We start from the raw sequence: 23,553 nt of genomic DNA on the forward strand, positions 1-23,553 counted from the left end.
CTTGCATCTCGCTGCTTATCACAGTACAACATGCAAAGCAAAACCTTGCATAGAGCTCTGTAAGCTGCCTGTTCCTTTCTCCCCAGTGCTCGTTTGCAGGCTGTTACTAAAACTACCAAAACTTACAGTCCTCCCAAGGCCAAGTCCAAAATGAGATCCAGCTTTGCTCCTCTCTCACCAATGTGTCTTGATGGTGCCTTGTAGCTGAAGTCCTCTAATTTCAGACTCTGGAATATAGCTGGTGAACAGCTATGAACTCTGCTTGCTTCTTTTCCCTCAAGAATTTCCTATGTGTGATACTTTTCTTACTAATAACTACATGGCTATGGTTTTCTGTTCAAATGTTACCCTTTCTTTTTCAGGTAATTTTACCCAACTATCAAGATCAAGTGTACAGACAGATTTTCAGCTTCCATGATCAAAGGAACCCAGACCTCCCTCTTTCTTGGTTTCTATACCACAAAGAAACCAAAGAGTTTCTAGAGTGCCTTTACAACAACTGCTTACAGTTTCATCATCTTCTGAGAACAAAGTCTGAGAACTCCTCTTTTCCAACCACGACTCTGTCTGTGTATTTTCCTGAAACACAACCTATTTTCCAGCTTTATTAACGTTGCTAGGCATGTTTATATGGCCCATCCTACTAATCTACTGATCATTTCAATAGAGCAGTGGGATAGGACTGATTTCTCTGACCTACAAATCTGATTAGTGATTTGTGCCAGAGGAGATCTGGAACTGGAAAAGATCAATCATTTCTCACAAAGAGAGTAATTCAGTGAGACACAAGATTACTCTGGAACACAAAGCTCAAGCTGTTTTCTCAAACAGGAGAGGTTGGACAAAAAATTCCTGCTATGTGGCACACTTTAGCAATTAAGTCCTAAAAGGCTGTCTGCCTATCTCAAAAGAAACAAACAGTACAGCCCAGTACAGCATGCAAAAATTTCTTCATATTCCAGGTGTCAAATTTTGAACTCATTAATAAGAAAACTTTCAGCAGCTGTAATGAGAGTGAACTTTTCTTTTCCCCAGCATTGCTGGAACAGATACACAATCCACTTCGATACACAATTAATTCCAAGACTAATTCTGAAAGCATTTTGGTATAAAGGGTCCAACGCAAACATCTACTGAAGTCTGGAGGAATCTTTCAATTGCATAATTTTAATGATCATGACTGGATGTGAATTCAGGCTTTGGTCTTAATTTAGGACAAACTTCAGAAGACTATTGAAAATTATCAAATTCTGTAGCAATAGGTACATAAGATCTGAATGAGGCTTAACATGGTCATAGTCCAAATAAAATTGGTGTTGATATTGGTGTAACTGGATTTACAGAAGACTCAAAACATTTTATATACTTGTTATGATAGAAAGTGGAAGCTAAAACAGTATCACTTCCAGAATGTTTCCAATGATGTTAACATCAAGTACGCTGCTATACGTTAGTCACTTACTTCACTTTGGCAATGGGAAAGAATAAATAAAGATATCAGTAGTAGTCAGCAATTGAACAATTTCATGTTTTCTTGTGCTGGAAGTTTCTGAAGTAAATCAGCAAATTTCTGCCACATTGTGATGACTATAAATCTCAGAAAAGCATTTTGCGAATGGGTCAATGTATTGGCCCTGCATGCTCAATTAGCTATGCTACCACCAAGCTGTGAAAATCTACAATAAAAATAAAACAGCTCTATCCCATTAGAATAAAAGTGACTATAAATATTAAATGTTGTAGTAAATTGACACAAATTTTAGATATGCCATTTAATTTTTGAAGCCTCATTTACGATTTAAAGAACATTAGCTTATTTTCTTGCCAAAGAGTACTAAACCTCATGAGAAAGCATTTAAAAATGAATTGAGTACCTATTAGCAATAAAATACGATTTTACTCAAATTCTGCTTGCAATTTTTTTCATTTAATTTTTCACTGTGTTTCTCAAAAATTATTTGCTTTGAAAAGCACAGTCAATGTTGGGCGCTAACAGATAAGATTTCAGTAACCAAATATAACATTTGGAAAATGCTACTTATTAATCAAAACTTAATGAAACTTTCTTTGTTGTAATTCTGCTTTATAAGCATCCCATTCAAAATCATGCTTCAAATTTGAATACTGCATTACTATAAATTAGGTGAAATAATAGACGGAAAGAAGTTGTTCCCATTTCCATGATTCTGCAGCCCCAGTACCTGCTGCCTTCATAAAAATTACTTATTGAAGCAGCAACATTCTTAACAACCAGAACAACCAGCTTTTCTATGTGGTTCTGAGTAATCTCAAAGAACAGGAACACATATCTATAGAGACTCAGTTCATCTGAATTTTCACTGGTGTGTTCCCAAATACAAAGTGGTGAACATCCATCCCAGAAGTATTAACAACAACAACCGAAAAAACAACTTGGAAAGACAGTCTGTTACATTTACTGGAAAAAAAACAACACCAAAAGTACATAAAGATCAGTAAATATATACTTATCTATCTGCATATTGAAAAGAAACTTGAAGAAGCTTGGGTACCCTTTGCATGAAGTCCAACTCTGTTTAAAGAGCTAATTAAGGAATTCTTCAGTGCTAGTAGTAACTTGTGGGCAGAGATGCAAGAAGACATTATGTAAATTGGAAAGCACTGCTCCATGCTCTGTGACAGTGCAATACAAATGAACTTTGATCTGGCTATGACGTTATCAAAGAGGAACATTTTAGCATACATGATGACCCTTGCAGCAATATATTTTCTGTACAGTGACTAGCTCCATTCCAACCTATTCAAACAGGAGTGCTGTGCCTGCTTTGGAACTGCCTTTGCTAGTTTCATAGGTTTGTAAGTATTGCCTATATTTTTCTAAATCTTTGTATCAAGCCCAATGGAGGTAGATAAACAGAGGTAGCTGACCCTGCTGTGATTAGCTGTTCTCTGGCACTTGTGATTCTAATTCATCTACTTCCTACAAGCTGAGTGATATTTAAACAGCTCTGCCACAAAGCTTCAAAACCTTCCTGAACATCATGTAGAAAGTGAAGCTACTAAGGAAAAGCTGACAGAGATTTTTTTTGTACCTTTTCTGTTCTTCCCTCTGAATTACTAGGCCGAAAACAAGTGGCAGAAGGCCAAACAATTAAAAGGTACAGCAATAACAGTTCTGTTTCCCTGAAATTCATGAATTATTTCATTATCTTCTAACAGGGTCAGGGTGCAAATCCAGTGTTGCAGACACCTGGGGAGGTTTGATCTGATAAAGGAATGACCACCCTCCAAAAACTTATTTTTCTAATTCTAAGAGTAGACAGAGAACTGGAAAATTTGATATTTTGTTTTCAAAGACTACGTCAATGTGCTTGACTGCAAAGAAATCATTTCTGCATGTAGCACTGTAGCCTACTCAGTTTGAAAGATCTGAATGCTCATGTTTTGCATTCGTTAAAAAATGGAATGCATTTTTCTACCTACTATATAAGCTGATTGTCAAAGTACTTCAAAAAAGACAAGTGGAAAAATATATTTCATGATGTTTTTAAATCATTTTCTTATGGGTTTGCTGAGATTGACAGCTCTGCACAAAAAGAAAGGTTTTTCATTTGAAATTAAATAGAATAACTTGGAATATCTGAAATTGTCAGGAGGCTTTTTGAAAAGATGTCCTTATGCACGTAACTACAAGTCCATCTGTTGTTTTAATTTCTCTCTCTAATAATTCCCTGGAGTTTCACTTAGTTTGAATGTTAGAATAAGTAGAAAGAAATCAAACCATGTGTTCTTTAAACAAAATTTATCCAATAATACAGTTTCATACATTAACTCTTGCGTATGCCAGCTTTGTTTCAAGTTTCACTGTTTTCATTAACATTTTCAGAGTTCCTATTTAAAGCAAATGTATTCATTCCAACAGCTGCTTTGCCTTAAACAGAATTTTATAATTTAGAACTTAAAAATAATTGAAGTATACAGCTTAGTTAAAATAAATTTGCTGTATTAACCTGAACATCTATTTGTACTTTTGGATGTTTTTCAATTGTGAAATGTTCATTAAACATATCTTTCAAGTTTCCAAATAGTGATAAACAAGAATCACGCATTATTAGTTCTGAAAAAAATAATCAAAAGCAATTTGTTTACCTAATCTCAAATAATTATTTAGGTAAACAAATGGTAACAAATTGCATATTAACAATTTTGGTAGCACTGATGCATGATTCATTTTGCTGTTTACAAACTAATGCAACGTGAAACTTTTTCAAAGTCTTAGAGAACAGCAGCGTGCTCTATTTCAGTTCTATAAGCATGCAGAGTCCAAGTCAGTAATAGGGGAAATAACCATGGTCTCCAATTACATTTCAATAGCAATTAAATGGTAAGTATAAACTGATTATTTACATTACATAAACTGTTTATCTGCAACTGCTAAAATTAGCCTACAGCATAACAGTGTAAGGAGTCAGTCAGTGAAATCCTTGAGTTTTCTCTCAAGCCCAGATCCTACCATTTGTGAATGTAATTTGGGTGTTTCAGGCTCCAGCCAAATCCTATTCCTTCAAACTGACAAAAAAGCATTGGAACCAATATGTTTACAATCATTATATGTGCGTATATGTATCTTAATTTGAGTTTCATTTTACTGTTAATGCTGACATTTGGAGTAAATATAGAATCAGAGGAGAGACCTTTAAAGATCATCTAGTCCAACTCCCCTGTGATGAATGGGGACACCCACAGAGAGGTCAGGTTCAGGATCAGAGCCTCGTCCAGCCTGACTGTGATTGTCTCCAGGGACGGGGTATCCACCACCTCTCTGGGCAACCTGCTCCAGTGCTTCACTACCCTTATCATAAAAAATGTTTTTCTTATATCCAATCTAAATTTCCCTTCTTTTAGTTTGAAATCATTTCCCCTTGTCCTGTCACAACAGACCCTGCTAAAGAGTTTGTCCCCTTCTTTCTTAGATCCTCCTCTTTAGATACAGAAAGGCTGCTATTAGGTCTCCCCAGAGCCTTCTCTTCCACAGGCTGAACAGCCCCAGATCTCTTAGCCTGTCCTCTCAGGGGAGGTGTTCCATTCCTTGAGTTATTTTGGTGTATCATTTACTGGAATAGCTCCTTAAAACTGTGAACTAAGCTTACCTATTTTTTCATAAATTAATTTTCTGTAACAGAGAAGAACAATCCTGCAGAACCCAAAGAACAAAAATTTGTTCTCACTTAAAAATCATATGGTATTTCCTAAATATGTATAAATTTGCCAGAAAATATTTTAATGGCTAAAAATGATAAAGTGTAGTGGCCAAAGACCCTTATTTAGCAGTATTAAAGCCTTTTTAAAAACTCAATCTAATTTTTGAAGAATCATTCAGAGTTTTACCAGCCCACTTCCACAAGGAATGCTGATGACTTGAAATTTCTCTCACTGCTTTTATCCAGTGTCCAAATAAGTCAATGGTGATTCTCCCATTACAGTTAGGAGAAGCTGAGTTGGCCTCATAGAGGCCTGTTCATGTACTTGTTTGGTTTTACCTGAGCATTGACACCAGGGAAAGGGGACATTTGTTGGGAAACTCAAAGCTCATAACAGACTGTAAGGAGCCTCTGTTGTCATTGTCCACTTCAAGGTCAAACTTTCACCTGGTACAATTTTGACATAACTTGCAGATGAAAAGATTGGAGGAGAGAAAAAAGAGTAGACAAGAGTAGGCAAAAAAATAAGCCTCTTACATAAGGTTCAATTAAATCTTTGTTTCCTAGGCCACACAGAGATAGCTATTAAATTTATTTTATTGTATATATGAGAGTACAGAAGTAAATTTTCTGAAAGCTAAAGAGCATTTCCTCCTCTATTTACTGAGCCTTATGAGCTGAGAAATTGCCCTCCCCTCACTTCTGTGGAAGCCAACAGATTATCCAGTCTCCACCTGTGCTTTCTAAAGAGCTCACTCATCTGTCTACCCACCTTAATATCTATGGCAGGCTACCAAGTCCAACTAATAACTCTGTTCTATAGGCAAAAACCATGATCTACTATCTTTAACTGTTCTAACTATACCATAACTCCTCAACATACTACTCCACCAGGACTGTCACAAGCCCATGAGGCCAGATGGGATCCACCCTGTTGTTATTTGAGGGAGCTGGTAGAGGTGATAAGCAAGCTGCTTTCCACCATTTATAAAAGGTCCTGGTCAACCAGGGTCCCTGACAACTGCTAATGTGATGTCCATCTACAAGAAGGGTTGGAAGGAGGATCTGGCCAACTAAAGGCCTTGGTATTGGGGAAGGTCATGAAGAAGATCATCTTGACTGTGATCATGCAGCATGTTTGGGACTTCCAAGGGATCAGACCTAGCCAGCATAGATTCATGAATGGCAGGTCCTGCTTGACCAATCTCATCTGCTTCTGTGAAAAGGAGGCTCACCTAGTGGATAAGGTTGTGGATGTAGTCTGTCTAGTTTTTAGCAAAGCCTTTGACACTGTCTCCTGCAGTATTTTCTTGGAGAAGATGTCAGCCCATGTCAAAAACTGGCTGAATGGCTAGATGCAGAGTGTTAGTGAATGGAATTAAATCCAGCTGTCTACTGGTCACGAGCAGTTTTCCCCAAGGGTTGGTACTGGTGCCAGCCCAGTTTAATATCTTTATTGATGATCCGGATTAGGGTAATGGTGCACCCTTAGTAAGTTTGCAGATGACACTAATGTAGGGGAAGCATCCATATGATTGAGCGTAGGAAGAGTCTACAGAGGGATCTAGATAGGTTGAGGCCAATGGGATGAAATTCAACAAGACTAAATGTCACTGGGTCCTACACTTTAGCTACAGTGCTCCAGGCTAGGGGCAGAAGATTGTGTGGAGGAAAAGGATGTGGGAGTGTTGGTCGATTCTTGGCTGAAGATGAACCAGCAGTGTGCCAGATGGCCAAGAAGGCCAATGGCATCCTATCTTTTACCAGAAGTAGTGTAGCTAGCAGGATCAGGGAGGTGATCGCTTGCCTGTACTTAGCTCTGGTGAAGCTGCAACTAGAGTACTGTGTTCAGTTTGGGCCTCTCCTACAAGGAAAACATTGAGGCCCTGGAGAATGTCCAGAGAAGGGCAAACAAGTTGATGAAGGGTCTGGAGCACAAGTCTTATGAGAAGTGGCTGAGGGAACTGGGATTGTTTAGAGTGGAGAAGAGGAAATTCAGGGGAGACATTGCTCTCTACAACTGCCTGAAAAGAGGTTGTTGAGAGGTGGGGGTCGTTCTCTTTTCCCAGGTAACTAGCGACTAGAGGTAATGGCCTCAAGTTGTACCAACGGAGGTGCAGATTGGATATTAGGAAAAAAATATTCTCAGAAAGGGTAGTGAGGTATTGGAACAGGCTGACCAGGCAGGCGGTAGATTTACCATCCCTGGAATTTTTCAAGAAAAAGGTAGATATCTCATTGAGTGACATGATTTAGGTGTGGTAGTAATGGGTTGGTGTTTTGGGTAGATTATCTTAGTGGTCTTTCCAGCCTTAATGATTCTGTGACTCAAAGGGGGCAGTGAGAAAGCTCAGCAGGCACACCAGTGTTGCTGACAGTATTTCACAGGGCTAAACAAAGAGTCATAGCTTCATTTGATAGTGCAGCTATTTCCAAGGGACATCCTAAGGAGTATCTTAGAATAAAATACAAGCTAGTTAGACATTATTTTTGCATTATATGTGATTCCAAAACTTATCCAGCATTGCATTTAGTCATGTCTGATTTTTGACTCTTCTACCAAAGCCATTCTTATTCAATGCCATTAGTACTAAAACACATCATTTTATATTGTTTTTGCAGTACATTGACAACCTAAGTACCTCTCTTCAGAAATGTCACTCATAACTGCATTAGTTTTTCCATCCAGTATCAGCACATTCCACCAAATCTGCTTAAATTATCAGCTTATATGTGGATAGCACCTCTTTCTCCATTTCTATCAGTTAAAACTTCTATGAAAAATGTTAACAGTGAAGTATGTCAAAATGGCAAGCAGACAAGCATGGTATGCTTAATCTGGTGAAGATGTCTGAATGAAGCCAAAGTAGATTTCTAATTTGAAAAGCACTTCAGACTCTGCCAAATGACATAAACTTCATGCTGATGTTCAAAGATGAGATTTCTTCCCTTTCTTCTCTACCAACCCTTGGGCACCTGTGGACCAGCTCCATATGCAGATATCAAATTAACAAAGTTTTTAAATTTTAACTGAGCAAGATGCTGCATACCACTACATGAACAGATACAGAACAACCAATGATCAGCTTCTCAAGAGAGATAATAACAATTCCCAAAGACAAGAGAACCCTATCGGGGATTGCTGTCAATATGTCTGCTTTAGATTGCCAGAGAAAATAAAACAAGCTTTATTCATTCCTGAGGCTAATATGGATGTGGTAAAGGCGACATGAAAAGCTGAAAGAGCAAGGGACAAAATCATGCTTCTTCCATTGCAAAGACTCACTCAAGCAGATAGTTTCACCAAAATACATTATCTCCTCAGGAAAGCATGAGTTACTCCTGCTGCAGGGAAATAATGGGGAAATGCAAGAGGGAAAGACTGAATTTCAATTATATTTCTTCCCTACTTCCTTTTGAAGCAGCATCTTTAATTGGTCTTCTGGGCTGCTATGACTAATGCCATGTTCAAGTATGCAGAGATCTTTGAAGACCTAAAACCAGCAAGGATTCTGTTAAAACCATATGCATCTGCCTCTCTGTGGTAGGGCATCTGGGAGTGTGCTATATTCTGTGCACCCTAAGGTAAATGAACATTCAGATTTTAGTAGTGGAAACATATTAATTTTACCTAACATATTCCACTAACATAATCCACTAACATAATCCACTAACATATTAATTTTAGAAATCACTGAAGTGCCATTTGCAGGGGAAACCTCACTGCTGTAGGGAGGGATCAGGACTCTAGTCCCCCAATATTTCTGTATAAATTCTTTCAAAAAGCATAACCCCTAACCAAAAGCAAGACAAATTTCTAAGTCACTCAACTATTCCCCCAGAGACACAAAATCCCTGCAGCAAGAAATATCTGTTAGTTGGTAGTTATGCCATTCTTAACTATAAAAACACCATCTGAATAAACAGTAAGTGGCAGACAATTCTGACAGAAGAAACAAAAGCCTCCCATACATAGGTGATAGCAAGTAAAAATCTTCAGCATGGTGGACAGATATTAAAACTCCACCTAATTCTCCCCATAGAAACATTTCTCTTTTATTTCATTGGTTTCATTCATCAGGAATGTTTTGCCAGATTTTCATGTTCTTTTGGGACAAATTCCAGGACTCTTACTGTCAGCTGCTGCACTGATGGGGAGCCAGCAGATTAGAAAGTTATGCTGCATCATGCACAGAGAGTATGTAAAGGGAGTTGAAGACCAAGTAAACTTTGCAAACATCATAACTGGATTTAAATTACATGCTTGATGAATTCAGCTCTTTTTGTTAGATCTAATCTAAAGAGGATTTTTTTTCTCCCCTTCCTGAAGGATTCATTTGTCCCTGCCGCTTATTACTCATCAAAAGTCATCATTTTCTGTCTGTGACATCCTGATAGGCTGTTGCCGTGGAAAGGATTATGAAGCTGAAAACAAGCAAACTGATTTGCATTAAGAACTGAGTTTCAAAGTGTGCAACTTTTGTTCACAGAGAGACTTAGGTCACAATTGATTAGGCAAAGATAATGTCACAGGGATAAAGAAGATTTATTTCAGAGACCTCTTCCTTCTTTTTTTTTTAACATAGTGTGATGATTGGTATCGTAGAGCAAATTATTACAACTGCTTTTTTTCAAATCCTCCTTTCCTGGAGTTCTCCAGTTTATCTTTCTCTTTTAGAGAGCTCTGGAACAACAGGTTTCCCACTGGCCAAATCTTCAACTGGTGTGGCTCAGCATTGCTCCATTAGCTTCAGGACAGCTGTATCACTGTATCAGTAAAAGGTCTGGACCTCTGCTTGAGAGCAGAAATAACTAAGCACAAATAGGAAAAAGAACCTCTCTGGGCAAAGAGGATGTCTTGAGGAAAATCAGTGCTGAGTGTACTAATGACTAAGTGTATCTCATTATCGCTAAAAAAATCTACTGCTTCATGGCATTTACAGCACAGCAGACATCAACTGTTAATTGATTGGAGCAGGAGATAAAAGTCTGTTTATAATCAGACCTAACAACATCCACAGACCTTGATTTAGGATAAAAGCATCCTCTTACCTCTCCCAACTTCCTTTCACAAAACATACAGCACTCCAGATGTCAGGCTTAGCAGCAGAAAATTCTGCCAGAGTGAAGAAGTGAATAATTTATTGCTGCTTAACATATGAATTGCATGGACATACCCTGCTGTCTTCCTTTTTGTGCTTTTCTTAGGCAAGGAAATAAAGAAAGCCTAGTTACTTTTGGAGCCTGCATAGACAACTGGATTTAACACAAGAATGCCTCCAGAAATCAAAGGGACCCTCCAGAAGATGGTTATGGGCCCCTCTACCTCTGAAGTTAACTCTGCTTGTCTGTAAAACAGAGCTAGTTAGCTGCCTTGGTAATAAAAGGGATACTGATACAGATGTGTGGCTGCACTCTGCTATACATTCATTTGATCACAACTTACCCCTTGGTGAAGACTGGTCACCAGGGAAACAGATCTTAGCTAGATCCCCCATAAGGGCAAACATCACCTTCCAGTTAGTTCAGGAAGGATGAGGCCCAGGAAGCTCTATTATTCTGCCTTTTCTGGCAGCTGCCACTTTGAGGCTTCAGGAAGGGTCTGTGGAAATTTTAATTCAGCCTTAGTATTTGTTATGACTTTAGCTCCTGGAGAAGCACAGTAATCTACTCTGCAACTTATTTATTCATTCACAGAACACTAAAAAGTGATGAATTTTATAACTCACTGGCTTAGTTTTTTATTTTCTCCTGCATTTTCCTCCTTTCTTTCATTATCTTTGTTCATTAAAACTAATATTCCTTGATACTAATACTAAAGAATGATACAACATTAATTTTGCAGCAGTTTCTCTTAGAATGTAATAAATTAGGTCATAATGGACACAGAGCATTTTCATTTTAAATAGCATATTACAACAGATCTTAATGAATTCATCATTATATTACTGTTAATCAGTTAACATAAACGTGTGTTGAATTTGCTTGTTAAACTTACAGAATAACCTCTAGCTATGCTGTTAACCTTACCTTAGAATGCCCTATAACCCTACATTTGTTTCAACATTCTGGGTAATCTTCCTAGAATGCTTGCATAACTAGGTCTGCGGCTACCTTTCTTCAGTAGGTGCTAATCTATGCTATGAGGTATGGAGGAGAAGGACATGCACAGGGATAGTAAAACTGTTTCAGTAAACTGAGTATTTGCTATACCCATTAAGTATTGGAAAGCTGAATATTCTGGGCTTTCAGTGCTTCCATGGGATTCAAAGGTACAGTCAGACAAATCAAATGAATGTTACCAAAGTACCCAAAAGCAAGGAGGGTGAAAATCAAGAGAAGAAAGTCCCCAAGACCCTCTGCCTTAAACCAGCACAAAGTACACATTTGTCTGTTCCTCATTGCCAGTGAGACTACCAGTGACTCTTAGCTTTGCCAAGTCCTTATCTCTCCTCAGAGCTAGCAAGTGGAACATCACCTGTCTCCAGTGTACTATGTGGCAGTTTCAGATAAGTTGTATGTCGTGATGTGCCTGCTGGCACATACAAGCTACATTAGAACAAAAGAATTGTAAGAAGTCTAAAGACAGTGGCTGCCTTTTTACCTGCTTTGCACTGTTCCAGAGGAATACTATCTTCATCATGGCCACCTGCCTATAAAACAGTTTTTAAAAGATGGGCTAAATTTCGAAGCCATTAGTAATGAACATAAATCGTTCACATGAGTAAGGATTTGAAATAGGAAAAATACATAAACAGCACTAATTAAATATTTTTTTTAAGATAATGATTATTTTATCCTCTCTGCAAGCCTCCCCTGGTCCTGAAAACCAACCACCATGCAAATTGACAAGGTGAAAAGGAGAAATCCCTCCAAGATGAAATGGGGTATTAAAGGGAAGCAGATAGGAAAGAAAGTCAGATCTCCAGTGTTGACTTTTTCCTCTTCCACCTTGCCTACAAAGTTTTTTCTACCAGTATCACAAGAATAGCAGATGAAGATCTATAATAAAAAACCCATGTTCTTATTAGATCTTTAATCACCTGTTTAATGCTCATAGCTGTCTTTACAAAGCAAAGAAATTCAACCTCAGCTATTCAAAGTCTTAATTCCTTCACCACCTGCAACAGCAATGCTGCTGCTGCTGCTGCATGTCCTATCCATAGGAATGTTATTATAATTATTGTTATATTATTATTATATATTATATTATTGTTATATATTATTATATATTAGAATAACAATCTTCTAAGAAAGGCAATGCATATATTGGTTTGATTTGTTGATTTTTAGACTTTCATCTCTATGAGAGGAATAGATAAGTTGCAATAGCAAGTTAGAAGTTGGACTGCTTCCAAATATCTTTTGCTGTTTTATTTACAAGTGTTTTGACAACATTTTGTCTGTTTAGTCCTGGAAACAAGTCAGAATATTTTCCTTACTATTATATTTTAGTCACATCTCACGAGTGTTCCAATAGGAATTTGGTGCATTTTTTCTATGTAGCCCTTGCATCACGTGTTAAGAGCATCAGTGGTTCTAGCACGCTGCAAGGTTCCTCTTGAGCCTGCATAAATACTCAATTTGTGCAGTTAATTTTCTCATCTACTCGAGTTAGGTTGGCAGAGCTGAAAAAAGTTGCAGCCTGTTTTAGTTTTGTGCTGTCTGGTGTTGGACATGAAATGTATGTGTAGGAAAATGTGTGGAAACAACATTAAAAGAAAAACATGATTCAAGAGAAACACTTCAAAATTATTTCTTTCTATACTTTAAAAAACACAAGAGTTTTGCAGTGAGGAATCAAAACATTTTCTATTAAACAACAAAGAGTCAAAATGAAATTTAGAGCCTCTTGAACATTTTACTACTTCTTTAGGCTGAATCCAGCTGGTAAATTTGATCTAAGCTCATGGAGTTTTGATTACCTTAAAACAGCATTTTGCATAAATAAAAATCTATCATTCTCAAGTGCAATTTTATAAAGCTGTAGGAATGAGTTCCAAGTTGATGGTCTTTTAGAAAACAAAGGAGTAGTGATAGGATCCAGAAAATAATTTTACCTTTGTATATAACTTTTGTGAAACCTATACAAGAGTACCTCAAACAGTTCTGGCATCCTCATTTCTTAGAAGTTGCTGAAAAATGAAAGGATTTGTAAAAAGAAGCCAGACAAATTAGTTTGGGGTTTGGAGACAGTGCCTTACACTGAAAAACAAAGATCTCAATCTGTTCAATCTGAGAAGACAGAAATGCAGTTTGATTACAGTGTACAAATACTATAAATAAGGGAAAATACTGGTTTGCACAAAGCTGTTTAATGCAGCAAGAAAAGGCAAATGGAAGTCAAAAGCTAGAATTTAAAAATGAATTGGAATAAAAAGAAATGAAAAATAATAACTAAAAAAAATAACTAGCCTTAGCTAATACAATTTTCCTAAAACCACAACATGTTATCAGGGTCAAGATTAGGACAACTGAATGAAAGTTAAGGCCAGTAGTATTATGGAAATCAGACTGGGAAAAATTACGCTGTCTCCCAATCAAAGAAGTATGTATTATTAACAATGCAGAAAGCAGATCAGATTGAAATGCCACAGAGGGCATTAGTCTGAGCTATGTTCCAGCATGGCAGAGGTAGTTAGTGTCAGGGATAGGAAAGCAGAGGAAAGGTTCATGAATTATTGGGCTGCAGCTTGCTCCAGAATCCTTGGTCTGAGAATCTCCTGGCCTCAGCCTCTACAGAAGACAGACCGAAATACTGCTAACTTGTAATGTTAGAGCATAATAGCTATGGCTGTAAAAAAAATGTTTTGTAATGACAACATTTGGCACTTAGAATGAATTTCATCAACATCTCTATGGAATCTTCAAGGGTAAGTGCATTATGAAATAGCATAAGTCATCAAAAAAATTGCTGTTGGCCTCAGTTACTCCAGATGTATCAGCTATCCCAAGTGAAGGCCTCTCCTGATGATTGCTGACACCACCAGGTGTCATGTATAAATAGATACTAGTCATTTTTAAACACTTTTTCTCTCATCTATCCTTTTACCTTTGCTCCCTCCAAACCTGACTATCAGAAAAGTATCAACAGCAGCCTCATGTTCTGCAATGTGCCAATGTCTGTGCATCTTATGGAGAACATCAGGCCTGACAGATTTGACATCACAAATATTTTAAAGGATCAGAGGGAGGCCCTACCAGAAATATCAAGACAAATAGGATCATTTTGCAAAGTACACCAAGAGAGTAGAGATTTCAAGGTCCCATAAATGTCTTGCTGCAGATGGGCCAGTGGTAATGGAGGTGTCAAAGGCTGCTTGATTTTACAACAATCTTTGTCATTGAACTTGGCAGAAAAACTTGTAAAACTAGATTCAACTTTATGACAACAACTTTCAGCTTTTATATGTATGCCCACAAATTCATAAAACACATGCTCATTCACAGGAAAAATAAATCAAGATCTAGCAAGAATGAACAACTTCCAAAGAGAGACCTTATTAAATGAGAGTATTTTCATTAGAATGAAAATAAGATACAGCTTTAAATAATGAGAATGATATAGCATTGAAATCAAGAGTCCCAAAACTAATGAGTAGACTAAAACATGCTGACCAGTTGATGAACAGTGGAAATGACTAAGCTCGTACCTATGATTTCAAGCATAAAGAACAACCTAGTACTTTTAAAGAAACCTCACAAGGCTCCAATGCTGTACTTGTGAAAACCTTATTCTGTGGTTATTCCAAGTTATCAAGTTACCTTTCATAGTTACAGTGTTTTCTGTGTAGCTCTAGATACAGGTAGACCCAAGAAAAACCTAACAGCTACACCAGTCTCAAGGTTCTCAAGTTCTGTAGTAATGACTGTAAGCATAAGATGAGTAATATTTATGGCCACACAGTTGAGTCTGACAAAGCAAGGAAAGTATAGGCAATATCCATCCTCTGCTCTCCTCTTTCGTGCTTATACTCCTTCACAGTGCCTCTTAGATCCTTTTTAATAGGCATCATTAATCTAATGTATGATAATCTCATATTTTTGCTTTCCGTGATTGCTTTTAACTCTGTAAATCCTATCTGGCCCTGACATTGAGATAAGGCAGAAAAAGACATAAGACTTTGGGTGGCATACATGGAACTTTCTGATTCTTGAACATGTTTGTTATTAGCCCTTAACAGAAGTGGTAGCCCTCTCTAAATCTTGAAAAAAGAACAATGGCAAAAAATTATATATATATTTATCTAAAGGGATTCTTTGTTGTTACCTAGCAAAGGTCAGGAGAAGTTGAGTAGGAAAACCTTTAAGTGACAATACTGAAAACATGAAAATACACAAAAATGACTATAAGGACATGGGATAGGTCTAGAACTATTTTACTAGCATTCAAATAAAAGCTTCTTGATTGGTAGTTTAATAAAGAGGAAGATTGTAGATGTTCGTCAAAGCTTGTCTCTCTTAGTAAAAGCTGATTACATAAATATGTGTCTATTACCATTATGAAAATGTTCATTCCATAATTAGCAAGATTTAAAAAATGATATTTTATCCTGAGAGAGGCTCTGTTCTCCATCCCACCACGAAATGAAGAACACTGCTAACAGTAAATATCTAACTACTTTTCAATTCCACTAGAAAAAGAAGTAAATTCTGGTTCTTCCTCAGGATTAGAGAAAAGATTTGAGAAATATAAACATACTTATAAAGAGATATTATGTAGATTATGCAAAATGTACAATATACAGTCTTTTTATGTACATAATGTGTGCACAACATACATTAGTGAAGAAGAAATTGCTCATCAAAATTACCTTTAATTCTTGGGTCCTTCAATGTGCTAACTTCATCATAAGCTCCTGAAGCAACCTTAACTTTATGTTAGTGCCATCCCAGTTTAAGAACTTAATCACATTTCTAACTACTTTCACAGACTTTCATGAAGCAATGACATCTACATATGGAAATGTTGATTTACTGCAGCTGAAAATCTGTCCCATTGCCTTTAGGCTCTATTTCATATACCCATAGAATGTAGAAATGTATAATTTTAATTCTCTGGATTAAGCTGATTACTGTATATACCTTACTTCTTTAAATGTGTACCAGATATCAAATATCTGAATATCATAGGTTTTGTAGACAACTTGGATTTATACCTACATCTGCAGTCTTTTTGCATTCCTCCCACTTAGTCCTTGACAGACATTTTATCTTTGCTAAAGACTTCTCTTTCCACTGAAACAAACTGTGGTGTCTTCAAAGGATGATCACAAAGGAACAACAACAGAAACATTTTCTTCAAAAAGCAGCATATTTCCATGTGAAAGCCCCAGGATCTATATTGATATTTTCATTTCTTACTGGCAGATATACAAAATTTCCTATTATTTTACTGAGGCTTTTCTGAAACATAAACTTAACTGAAATTTTCGCTTTCCTGTCAGAAAAGAAACCTGAACTTTACAGCTTGATTTTGATAACTTCACCTTATTATTCTCCCACGTTTCAGGTAAACTGTTTTTCCAGTTACTGCTTTATTCGTTAAACATGTGACAAATTCATTTCTGTCCAGTGTTAGTAAAAAAAAAAATGGGATTTTAGAGATTTACATTAGTCCCAATTTTTGAAGAACTATCACAGTTTTGGCAGTTCTATCTCATAGCCACTCAAAATACTCTGCCAGAACATAAAAGAAAACAAGAAAAATGTTGTTTTCCTCTTACAATGTGCACATACTGTCCATTGTCTATCATGACTTCCACAGGAAAAGAAACTGCATTTCTGACACGTTCATTTGTGACTGACAGATGAGTTGTTTTATGACACATCCTATACTTCACATAGCTGCTGGGTCTGAAAATTCATAGAGTGAAACTTGCTTTTCACTAAGAACTTTGATGCTGTTTCTTTCATTTCTGTTGAAACTGGGAGTTAGTCATGAAAAAAAAGAAGGTTCTCTAAAGATAAAATCACCTGAATTTGCACAATTTTTAAACCTTTTAGCATGCCCTTAAGATGACCATTTCTTTCCTCTTACAATGTTGCATAATGCAAACAGAATCAGTCAGAGATGTGACATGAAGGGAACTATGGATATTCCTTCTACATATGGGCTACAGGCTTCTGTACACCACTTGCAACACCTTACTGCCCACAGGACTCCATTTCTGAAGCTTATTTAACAGATATTAAAAACCCTGAGAAGAACATACAAATATTTCAAGTCCAAAGTCATTTTTTCACAGTTTAGCTATGAGATCAGCACACAAGACTCAAAACTTTCCTTATAATATCTAGGTATTTTTTGTACTTTTTCAAATCCATTTTTCATTTTTCAGCACAAAATTTTACAAATCATCTACAGAACATACATAGACATAAGTTCCTAAAAATGACAAAAAATTAGCAGGGCTTAATAAACTTTATGCATGACTTACTATTGACACTGACTATATAAAGGAAAACAAATACTGTAATCTGTTCTACTTAGGAAAGCATCTCTAAGTTAGTGTTGCATGAAATAAGACTTGCTCATATTGTAATACATAGAGCTGTAAGAAATATTTGCTTGAACTCAAAAACAAATTCCCTTTAATCCAAAAACAATTCAGCATTTCAGCGATTTTCTAGAAATACTACAGATTTGGCACTGAACTTTGCACATCAAAAAAATTCCAAGTTGTAATCTAGCTTGTTATTTGCTTTCCATTTAATGATGTGGGAAGCTGGGAAGCAAGCAAAACAGTGATTTCTCTTGAGTTGATATTTAGCTCGGTTTGCATACAACAAATAGCAATACATAAATGAGACAAACCTCTCAGGACATGAATCCAATTTCACCTCTTATGTTGAGCATCATCGCAATTACTCAAATGATTAAAGTTATACATGAGTTTAAGCACTTCACTGAAACAGGGCTTTAATGCTTTAAAATGCTAAGATCCAATCAGGCAGCACTAGCATGGTCATTATCATGGCAGGAAAGTATTTTTCTGATCCACTGTTTAATTCCCACTTAACTGGGTAACATCTCAATCAGGTGGTTCTTCCTGATGAATACAGAAAAGTAGAGAAGCAACGTGAATCCAGTTTATCAGGATTTGTGAGGCCTTTGTGAAAAATCAAATTAAAACCAATTTAACTTCAGTAAACATATCTCAGCAGTCTTTGCATCAATTGTATTGCTGAGAGAAATGACGGCAGACAGAAAATATGCATTAAAAAAAAGCCAGTATTCTGAAATTGTGAATGAGTTCTCAATAAATCTGGGATTATTTTTCAGAACATAATAGCCTACAAAGGCATACAACATGGTTTTAAATGCATTCCTTATGACTCTGGTAGTTCAAGTAACACTTGCTATAGCTATTTGACAAAATAAAGCTGATAAATAAGCAGTTTTGAATATTTGAGGGGTTGTTGGTATTTTTCTCCTAAAATGTGTTTTCCTTTGAAAAATCAAGAAAAAAACCTCTGCTTACATACTTATAACCCGAGAGACAGGTGGACAGAGAAACTCCATCCATAGAAAATCCTCTTAGCAGGAAAAGTGCTCTCTAAATAAGCAAACAGTAGCTCAGCCCTGGCAGATGACGTAACAAGGGACAACAGCCATAAATTGCAGCTTGGAAGGTTGAGATCAGAACAAAGCTGAAACTATTTTACCCTGAGAGTAGTAAGTACTGGAACAGATTGTCCTAGGACACATGCATTTTTTTTCCTTTTTTAAAAGTAATTAAACAATGACCTGTGGAATGTATTGTTGATGCCTGAGATCGTGGGTGAGATGCAGGAAGACTAGACAAGGAAAAGTACAGTAAATATCCTCAAAAAGCAAACAGGGGAAGAGAGTTGAATCATGTTTGATTTGAATTCCTATTTAAATACTCAGACTAATTCAAAATTTAAAAACATCTTGAAGAAAAAAGCAGTAGGGAAATTAATGACAGACTGAACAAATCAAATTTTCCTTCTCTGACAGAGAAATGAGTGTTGTAGATTGGTGCAGGACCCTGTTACATATTTTGGCTTTAGTAAGGATTTACCCCAGATGACACTTTTATCAGCCAGCTCAGAAGGTACTAAAATGTCTAGAGAAATACTTCCAAGCTGCCAAGTTGTTCAGAAAAATCATTCTCAAAGTAGTTACCAATAACAATGTTGAAATTGAAGGCATCGTTACATGGCAATTCACAGGACTCTTTCTTAGGTATAGTATCAACCCACACTTTCAAAATCCTGATGACTGAATGTAGCATTTGCCTATTAAATATTATTCATGGCACCTGACTAGAAAGGATGCAGTGTACAGAGTAGAGTCTGGAATTCAAAAAGATTCTGGCAAATCTGATTTACATTTTTGAGGGTAAAAGGAGACTACATCACAACACAAGCAAGTGAAAATCAATTGAAACAGAATTATAAGAAGATTATTGCAACAGAATTTTAATTATTACAAATTGCTTTCCATCAGCAATGTCATGGTATTGCAACAGTCTGTAAAGACATTGAATATAACCTAACAGTCTTATACAACCTATCAGTCTTATCCAGCATTAAATAGTATTGCATCTACACATAAATCTCAACATAAAGTATACCTAATTGGAAAAATCAGAGATATTCAGAAATGTGAAAACAGGAATTAAATGAATTAAATGACATGTTAAACAAATCGATCCTGGTTCTATTACATTTAGAAAAAAATAAAAATAAAAATCTGGGATGAAGGACTTCTTGAATAATGGTTCAGATATGTAAAAAAAAACTTCTTTTCATCTTTACAGTTTGTTCTCCACATTTTAGGGCAAAACAGACAATCATCTCTTAGGACTGACACCAACATAACTGATTCATCCTTATAGCAAGAGAAAGAACTTAAAGATTTCTCCAGATCCTTACCAGTATTCTGATGATGTAAGCAATCAAATGCAGTTCAAAAGAAATCAAAAGAAACTCAAGCAATGGACAACAAACTCAAATTTTCAAGAAACAGCCTTAGAAAACACTAGATGAGGCAAAGACAAACAAGGTTGTTTGTTTTGAAAACAAAATGTTGTTTTCAATGTTGTGGTAACTGGGCTCCTTTTGGATGCCCAAAAGTAATGGAAGAAGGAAGTAATGATAAAGCATTCACCGTTAAGGCAGAAGGAATTAAACTTACAGAGAAATCCACTGGATAAAAAATGGTGGAAAAAAGTAAATAAATATGCTGTGACAAAGAAAGTGCCCAATACAGGGTTAAAATAATCTCAATTGTACCATATAAAGTGTTAGATCAGTAGGACAGAGGACTGAAACAACTAAGTTTTAAAATATTTCTAACTTGCCAAATTATTCTACCTGTACTGGTCTTCCAAGAAAAAAACATAAAAACATTCAGTTAGTTGTTCTTTGACTGATAATCAAGACGCACTCACACTGTTCACAACCAGTGATCAGACCAGATCTCATCTATGCATCCAAGTGAAATGACAAAAAGTATGGGATATTTTCTTCTAGCTGATGAGATATGAAAGTCTACAAGAAGCAGCTAATACAAACAACTGTTCATCATTTGATGGGGCTAGAAAGACTATATAAGACTACTATGAAATTTTGAGTGGAAAAGTCGAAAAACAATCTTTGGAGCATAAATTCAGTTTGGTAGCTTAGCATCTCATTAGTTATTTAAACCAGTCACTGAGGTTATGCTAACACACAGGTATTATGAGCAAGGCAATCTTGAGCTGACATTCAGTTTCTCAGACTCTGAGAGTATCCCAGACAGCCAAAATATACAACAAACTCAGAGGTAAATTTTCTAATGGGCATAAAAGAAATTCATGTCATAGTACAGGCTTTCTCCAGTTCTGGTCACAGCTGATGATCAATGTAATCTTTTTCTTTTAGTGTCTAAAACATAGAAGTGTTAATGTGTGCAAAAAGAATAAGGCCCTTTGGCCTCGGTCAATGAATGTAAAAAGTTCCACGTCTTTATTTATAGGAGGCCACTGTTAGATGAAATTGACCATAAACCACTTACTGCTGTTGCCAAAAAAGATCTGACAAACACTCCCACTGAGAACAGAAAGGGCTTTTTTTTCATTTACAAATATAGGATTTGCAAATTGAACACAAACCTGGAAGGATTTGTGGCTGTTGACTCACCCTCTAGAGCTTTTCAGCAAAACAAAGCATCTGAACAAAGTCCAGAACTAAATTAAATATATGTCAGTTTGAGGAAAAGGAAACTTGTGCACATCAACCACTACCTGTCCAATCTCAGATAAAATACAAATGACAATTGTCAGAGCTGCTGCTAAGGACTCAGGGAGTAAGGAAGGCTGTGATCACAGTCCCATTATCAATTTGAGGGACAGCAGCTGGCAGTAACTGTGTTTTTATTTAAGGGCACAAGTGGCAATTCCTAAGGGGATAATGTTTAAAATTCTGAGAAATATAAGAAGTTTTTCCCCACTGAGGCAGATAAAAACATCCATTAACCTGTGTCGAACAGTGGTCACCAGTACATGTTTAACAAAGAATTGATATGCTCTGCCTTCATGTTGTCAAATCTAGTGGAAATCACCAGTTTAGAGACTGTGGAGCCCAAGGCTGTAATGAGACCATCATATCTGATTCCACTCAACGATTCTATTCACTATGAATTTAGCCACTTGACTTTCACATCATTTACACTTTCCAAATTTACACACGGAGTTCTGTTTTATTTTTTTCCGTTTGGTTTAAAGCTGACAGTTTCAAGTCTAATAGATTCTTTCAGTACCCTCAGCCTCTGGTGTTGTGAAGGACGCTGGATAATCATTCATTACATATCATGTTATCAACTTCCAGCATACCACATCTTATCATATCCCTCCTTAGTCATATCCCTCTTTTCCTTGATGAAGTATAGTAGTCTATTCAATCCATCTTACAACTCTGATCATCTTTGCCTCTGTTATCCTGTTGGCTCCTGTTTTTTTTATTCCATTAGTTCCTTTCGATGTGGAGTAACAAGAATGCCATATTGTATTCAAGACATGAAAAACATTATTTATACAGTGGCATATCACTTTCAGTTCTGCTCACTGTGCCTTTACTAACGGCCTCTAATGTTCTACGTGCTTTTCTTGACCTCATTTGAGCAATGTCTGGCTCCCTTTCCTGCATAATAACAGAGCTCATTCAGATGCCATCAATGATGATAGAGAATTATTTTGCTTTAATGATTTAACTGATATTCAAGTCATACACAAATTATATAACAAAAAGCAAAACAAACAAACAAAAAAAAAAACACAAAGAAGAAAGGACGTCCCTCTTCCCTTGTTGACCATAAAAAAAAAATAAAATACTGTAGTGACCTCAAAGATGAGTAAATTTAACAAATTGAGTGCCTGATCTCTTAAATGAAAGATCTAAAGATAAGAAACACCACTGAAGTGGTGTGGTAGACCAGAAAAATGTCAATTTATATTTTGGGCTCAACACCATCTCAAAATGAAGGCCACAATTAGATCATCACTTGAATTTGTTCAAAATAACCTTACAAAAAAAAACAAACTGTGTCTGAATGAATCATATAAGTCTATATGGTCATGCTAAATTCATTTTCTGTAGACACAGCTGTTTCTGGCAGTGAAAGCTCAGACCAATACAAGTCTCCAGCATGATTTACTGAAGTCTCTTAACACAGCATGAACATGCTTATTTCATAGCCTGTGCATAGTTTACAACCTAATGTTGGATGATTATACGATTAAGAACTACGTAATTGTGAGGCATTTTAATGTCATACAATTTGAAGGTTTAACTTTTTATCATGCAGAGGTTTCTTTTTTTCTTTTTTACTTCTCTTCCTAACAATAATCCTAACTCTATTCTACAGACAGAAGAAATGAAAAAAGACAATGTATTCAGTGTGATCTCTTTAGAATTCTAGTCTTCATACTTGGAATAAAAAGATAGGGGGCTCATTTTCAGACCAATAGAGTCACAGGCCATCTAAATGCTTACAGATTAAACAAGGTTAAAAGGAAACATGAACCGAGAAACTGCTTGTCAGAAAAGACAGTGGGGTCAGGTGCCAGATGTAATAAATATTCAGATTTACAGCCCTTGGAGTCTTCACTAATGCATGGGTAATTGCAACTCTTTGGTTTCATTCTGATGCTTGATACAAATCCCATCCCTCCAGCCCATCGTCTGTACTCTCATAGCAGATCTTTTATCAGGACCTGCATCCTGTGGGCAATGCAAAGTCCTCTCAGCTGTTGAATATGTGACTTCACTCAACCAACAAGGGAAAAGTCTACTACGCTGTCATTCCTCAAAGCATTACTCACATGAAAATTCAGTGCATTAACAAAGGACCCTCCTAAGGCAC

Source organism: Meleagris gallopavo, chromosome 3 (genome assembly GCF_000146605.3).
Source record: "Meleagris gallopavo isolate NT-WF06-2002-E0010 breed Aviagen turkey brand Nicholas breeding stock chromosome 3, Turkey_5.1, whole genome shotgun sequence".
Classification (NCBI taxonomy): Eukaryota; Metazoa; Chordata; class Aves; order Galliformes; family Phasianidae; genus Meleagris; species Meleagris gallopavo.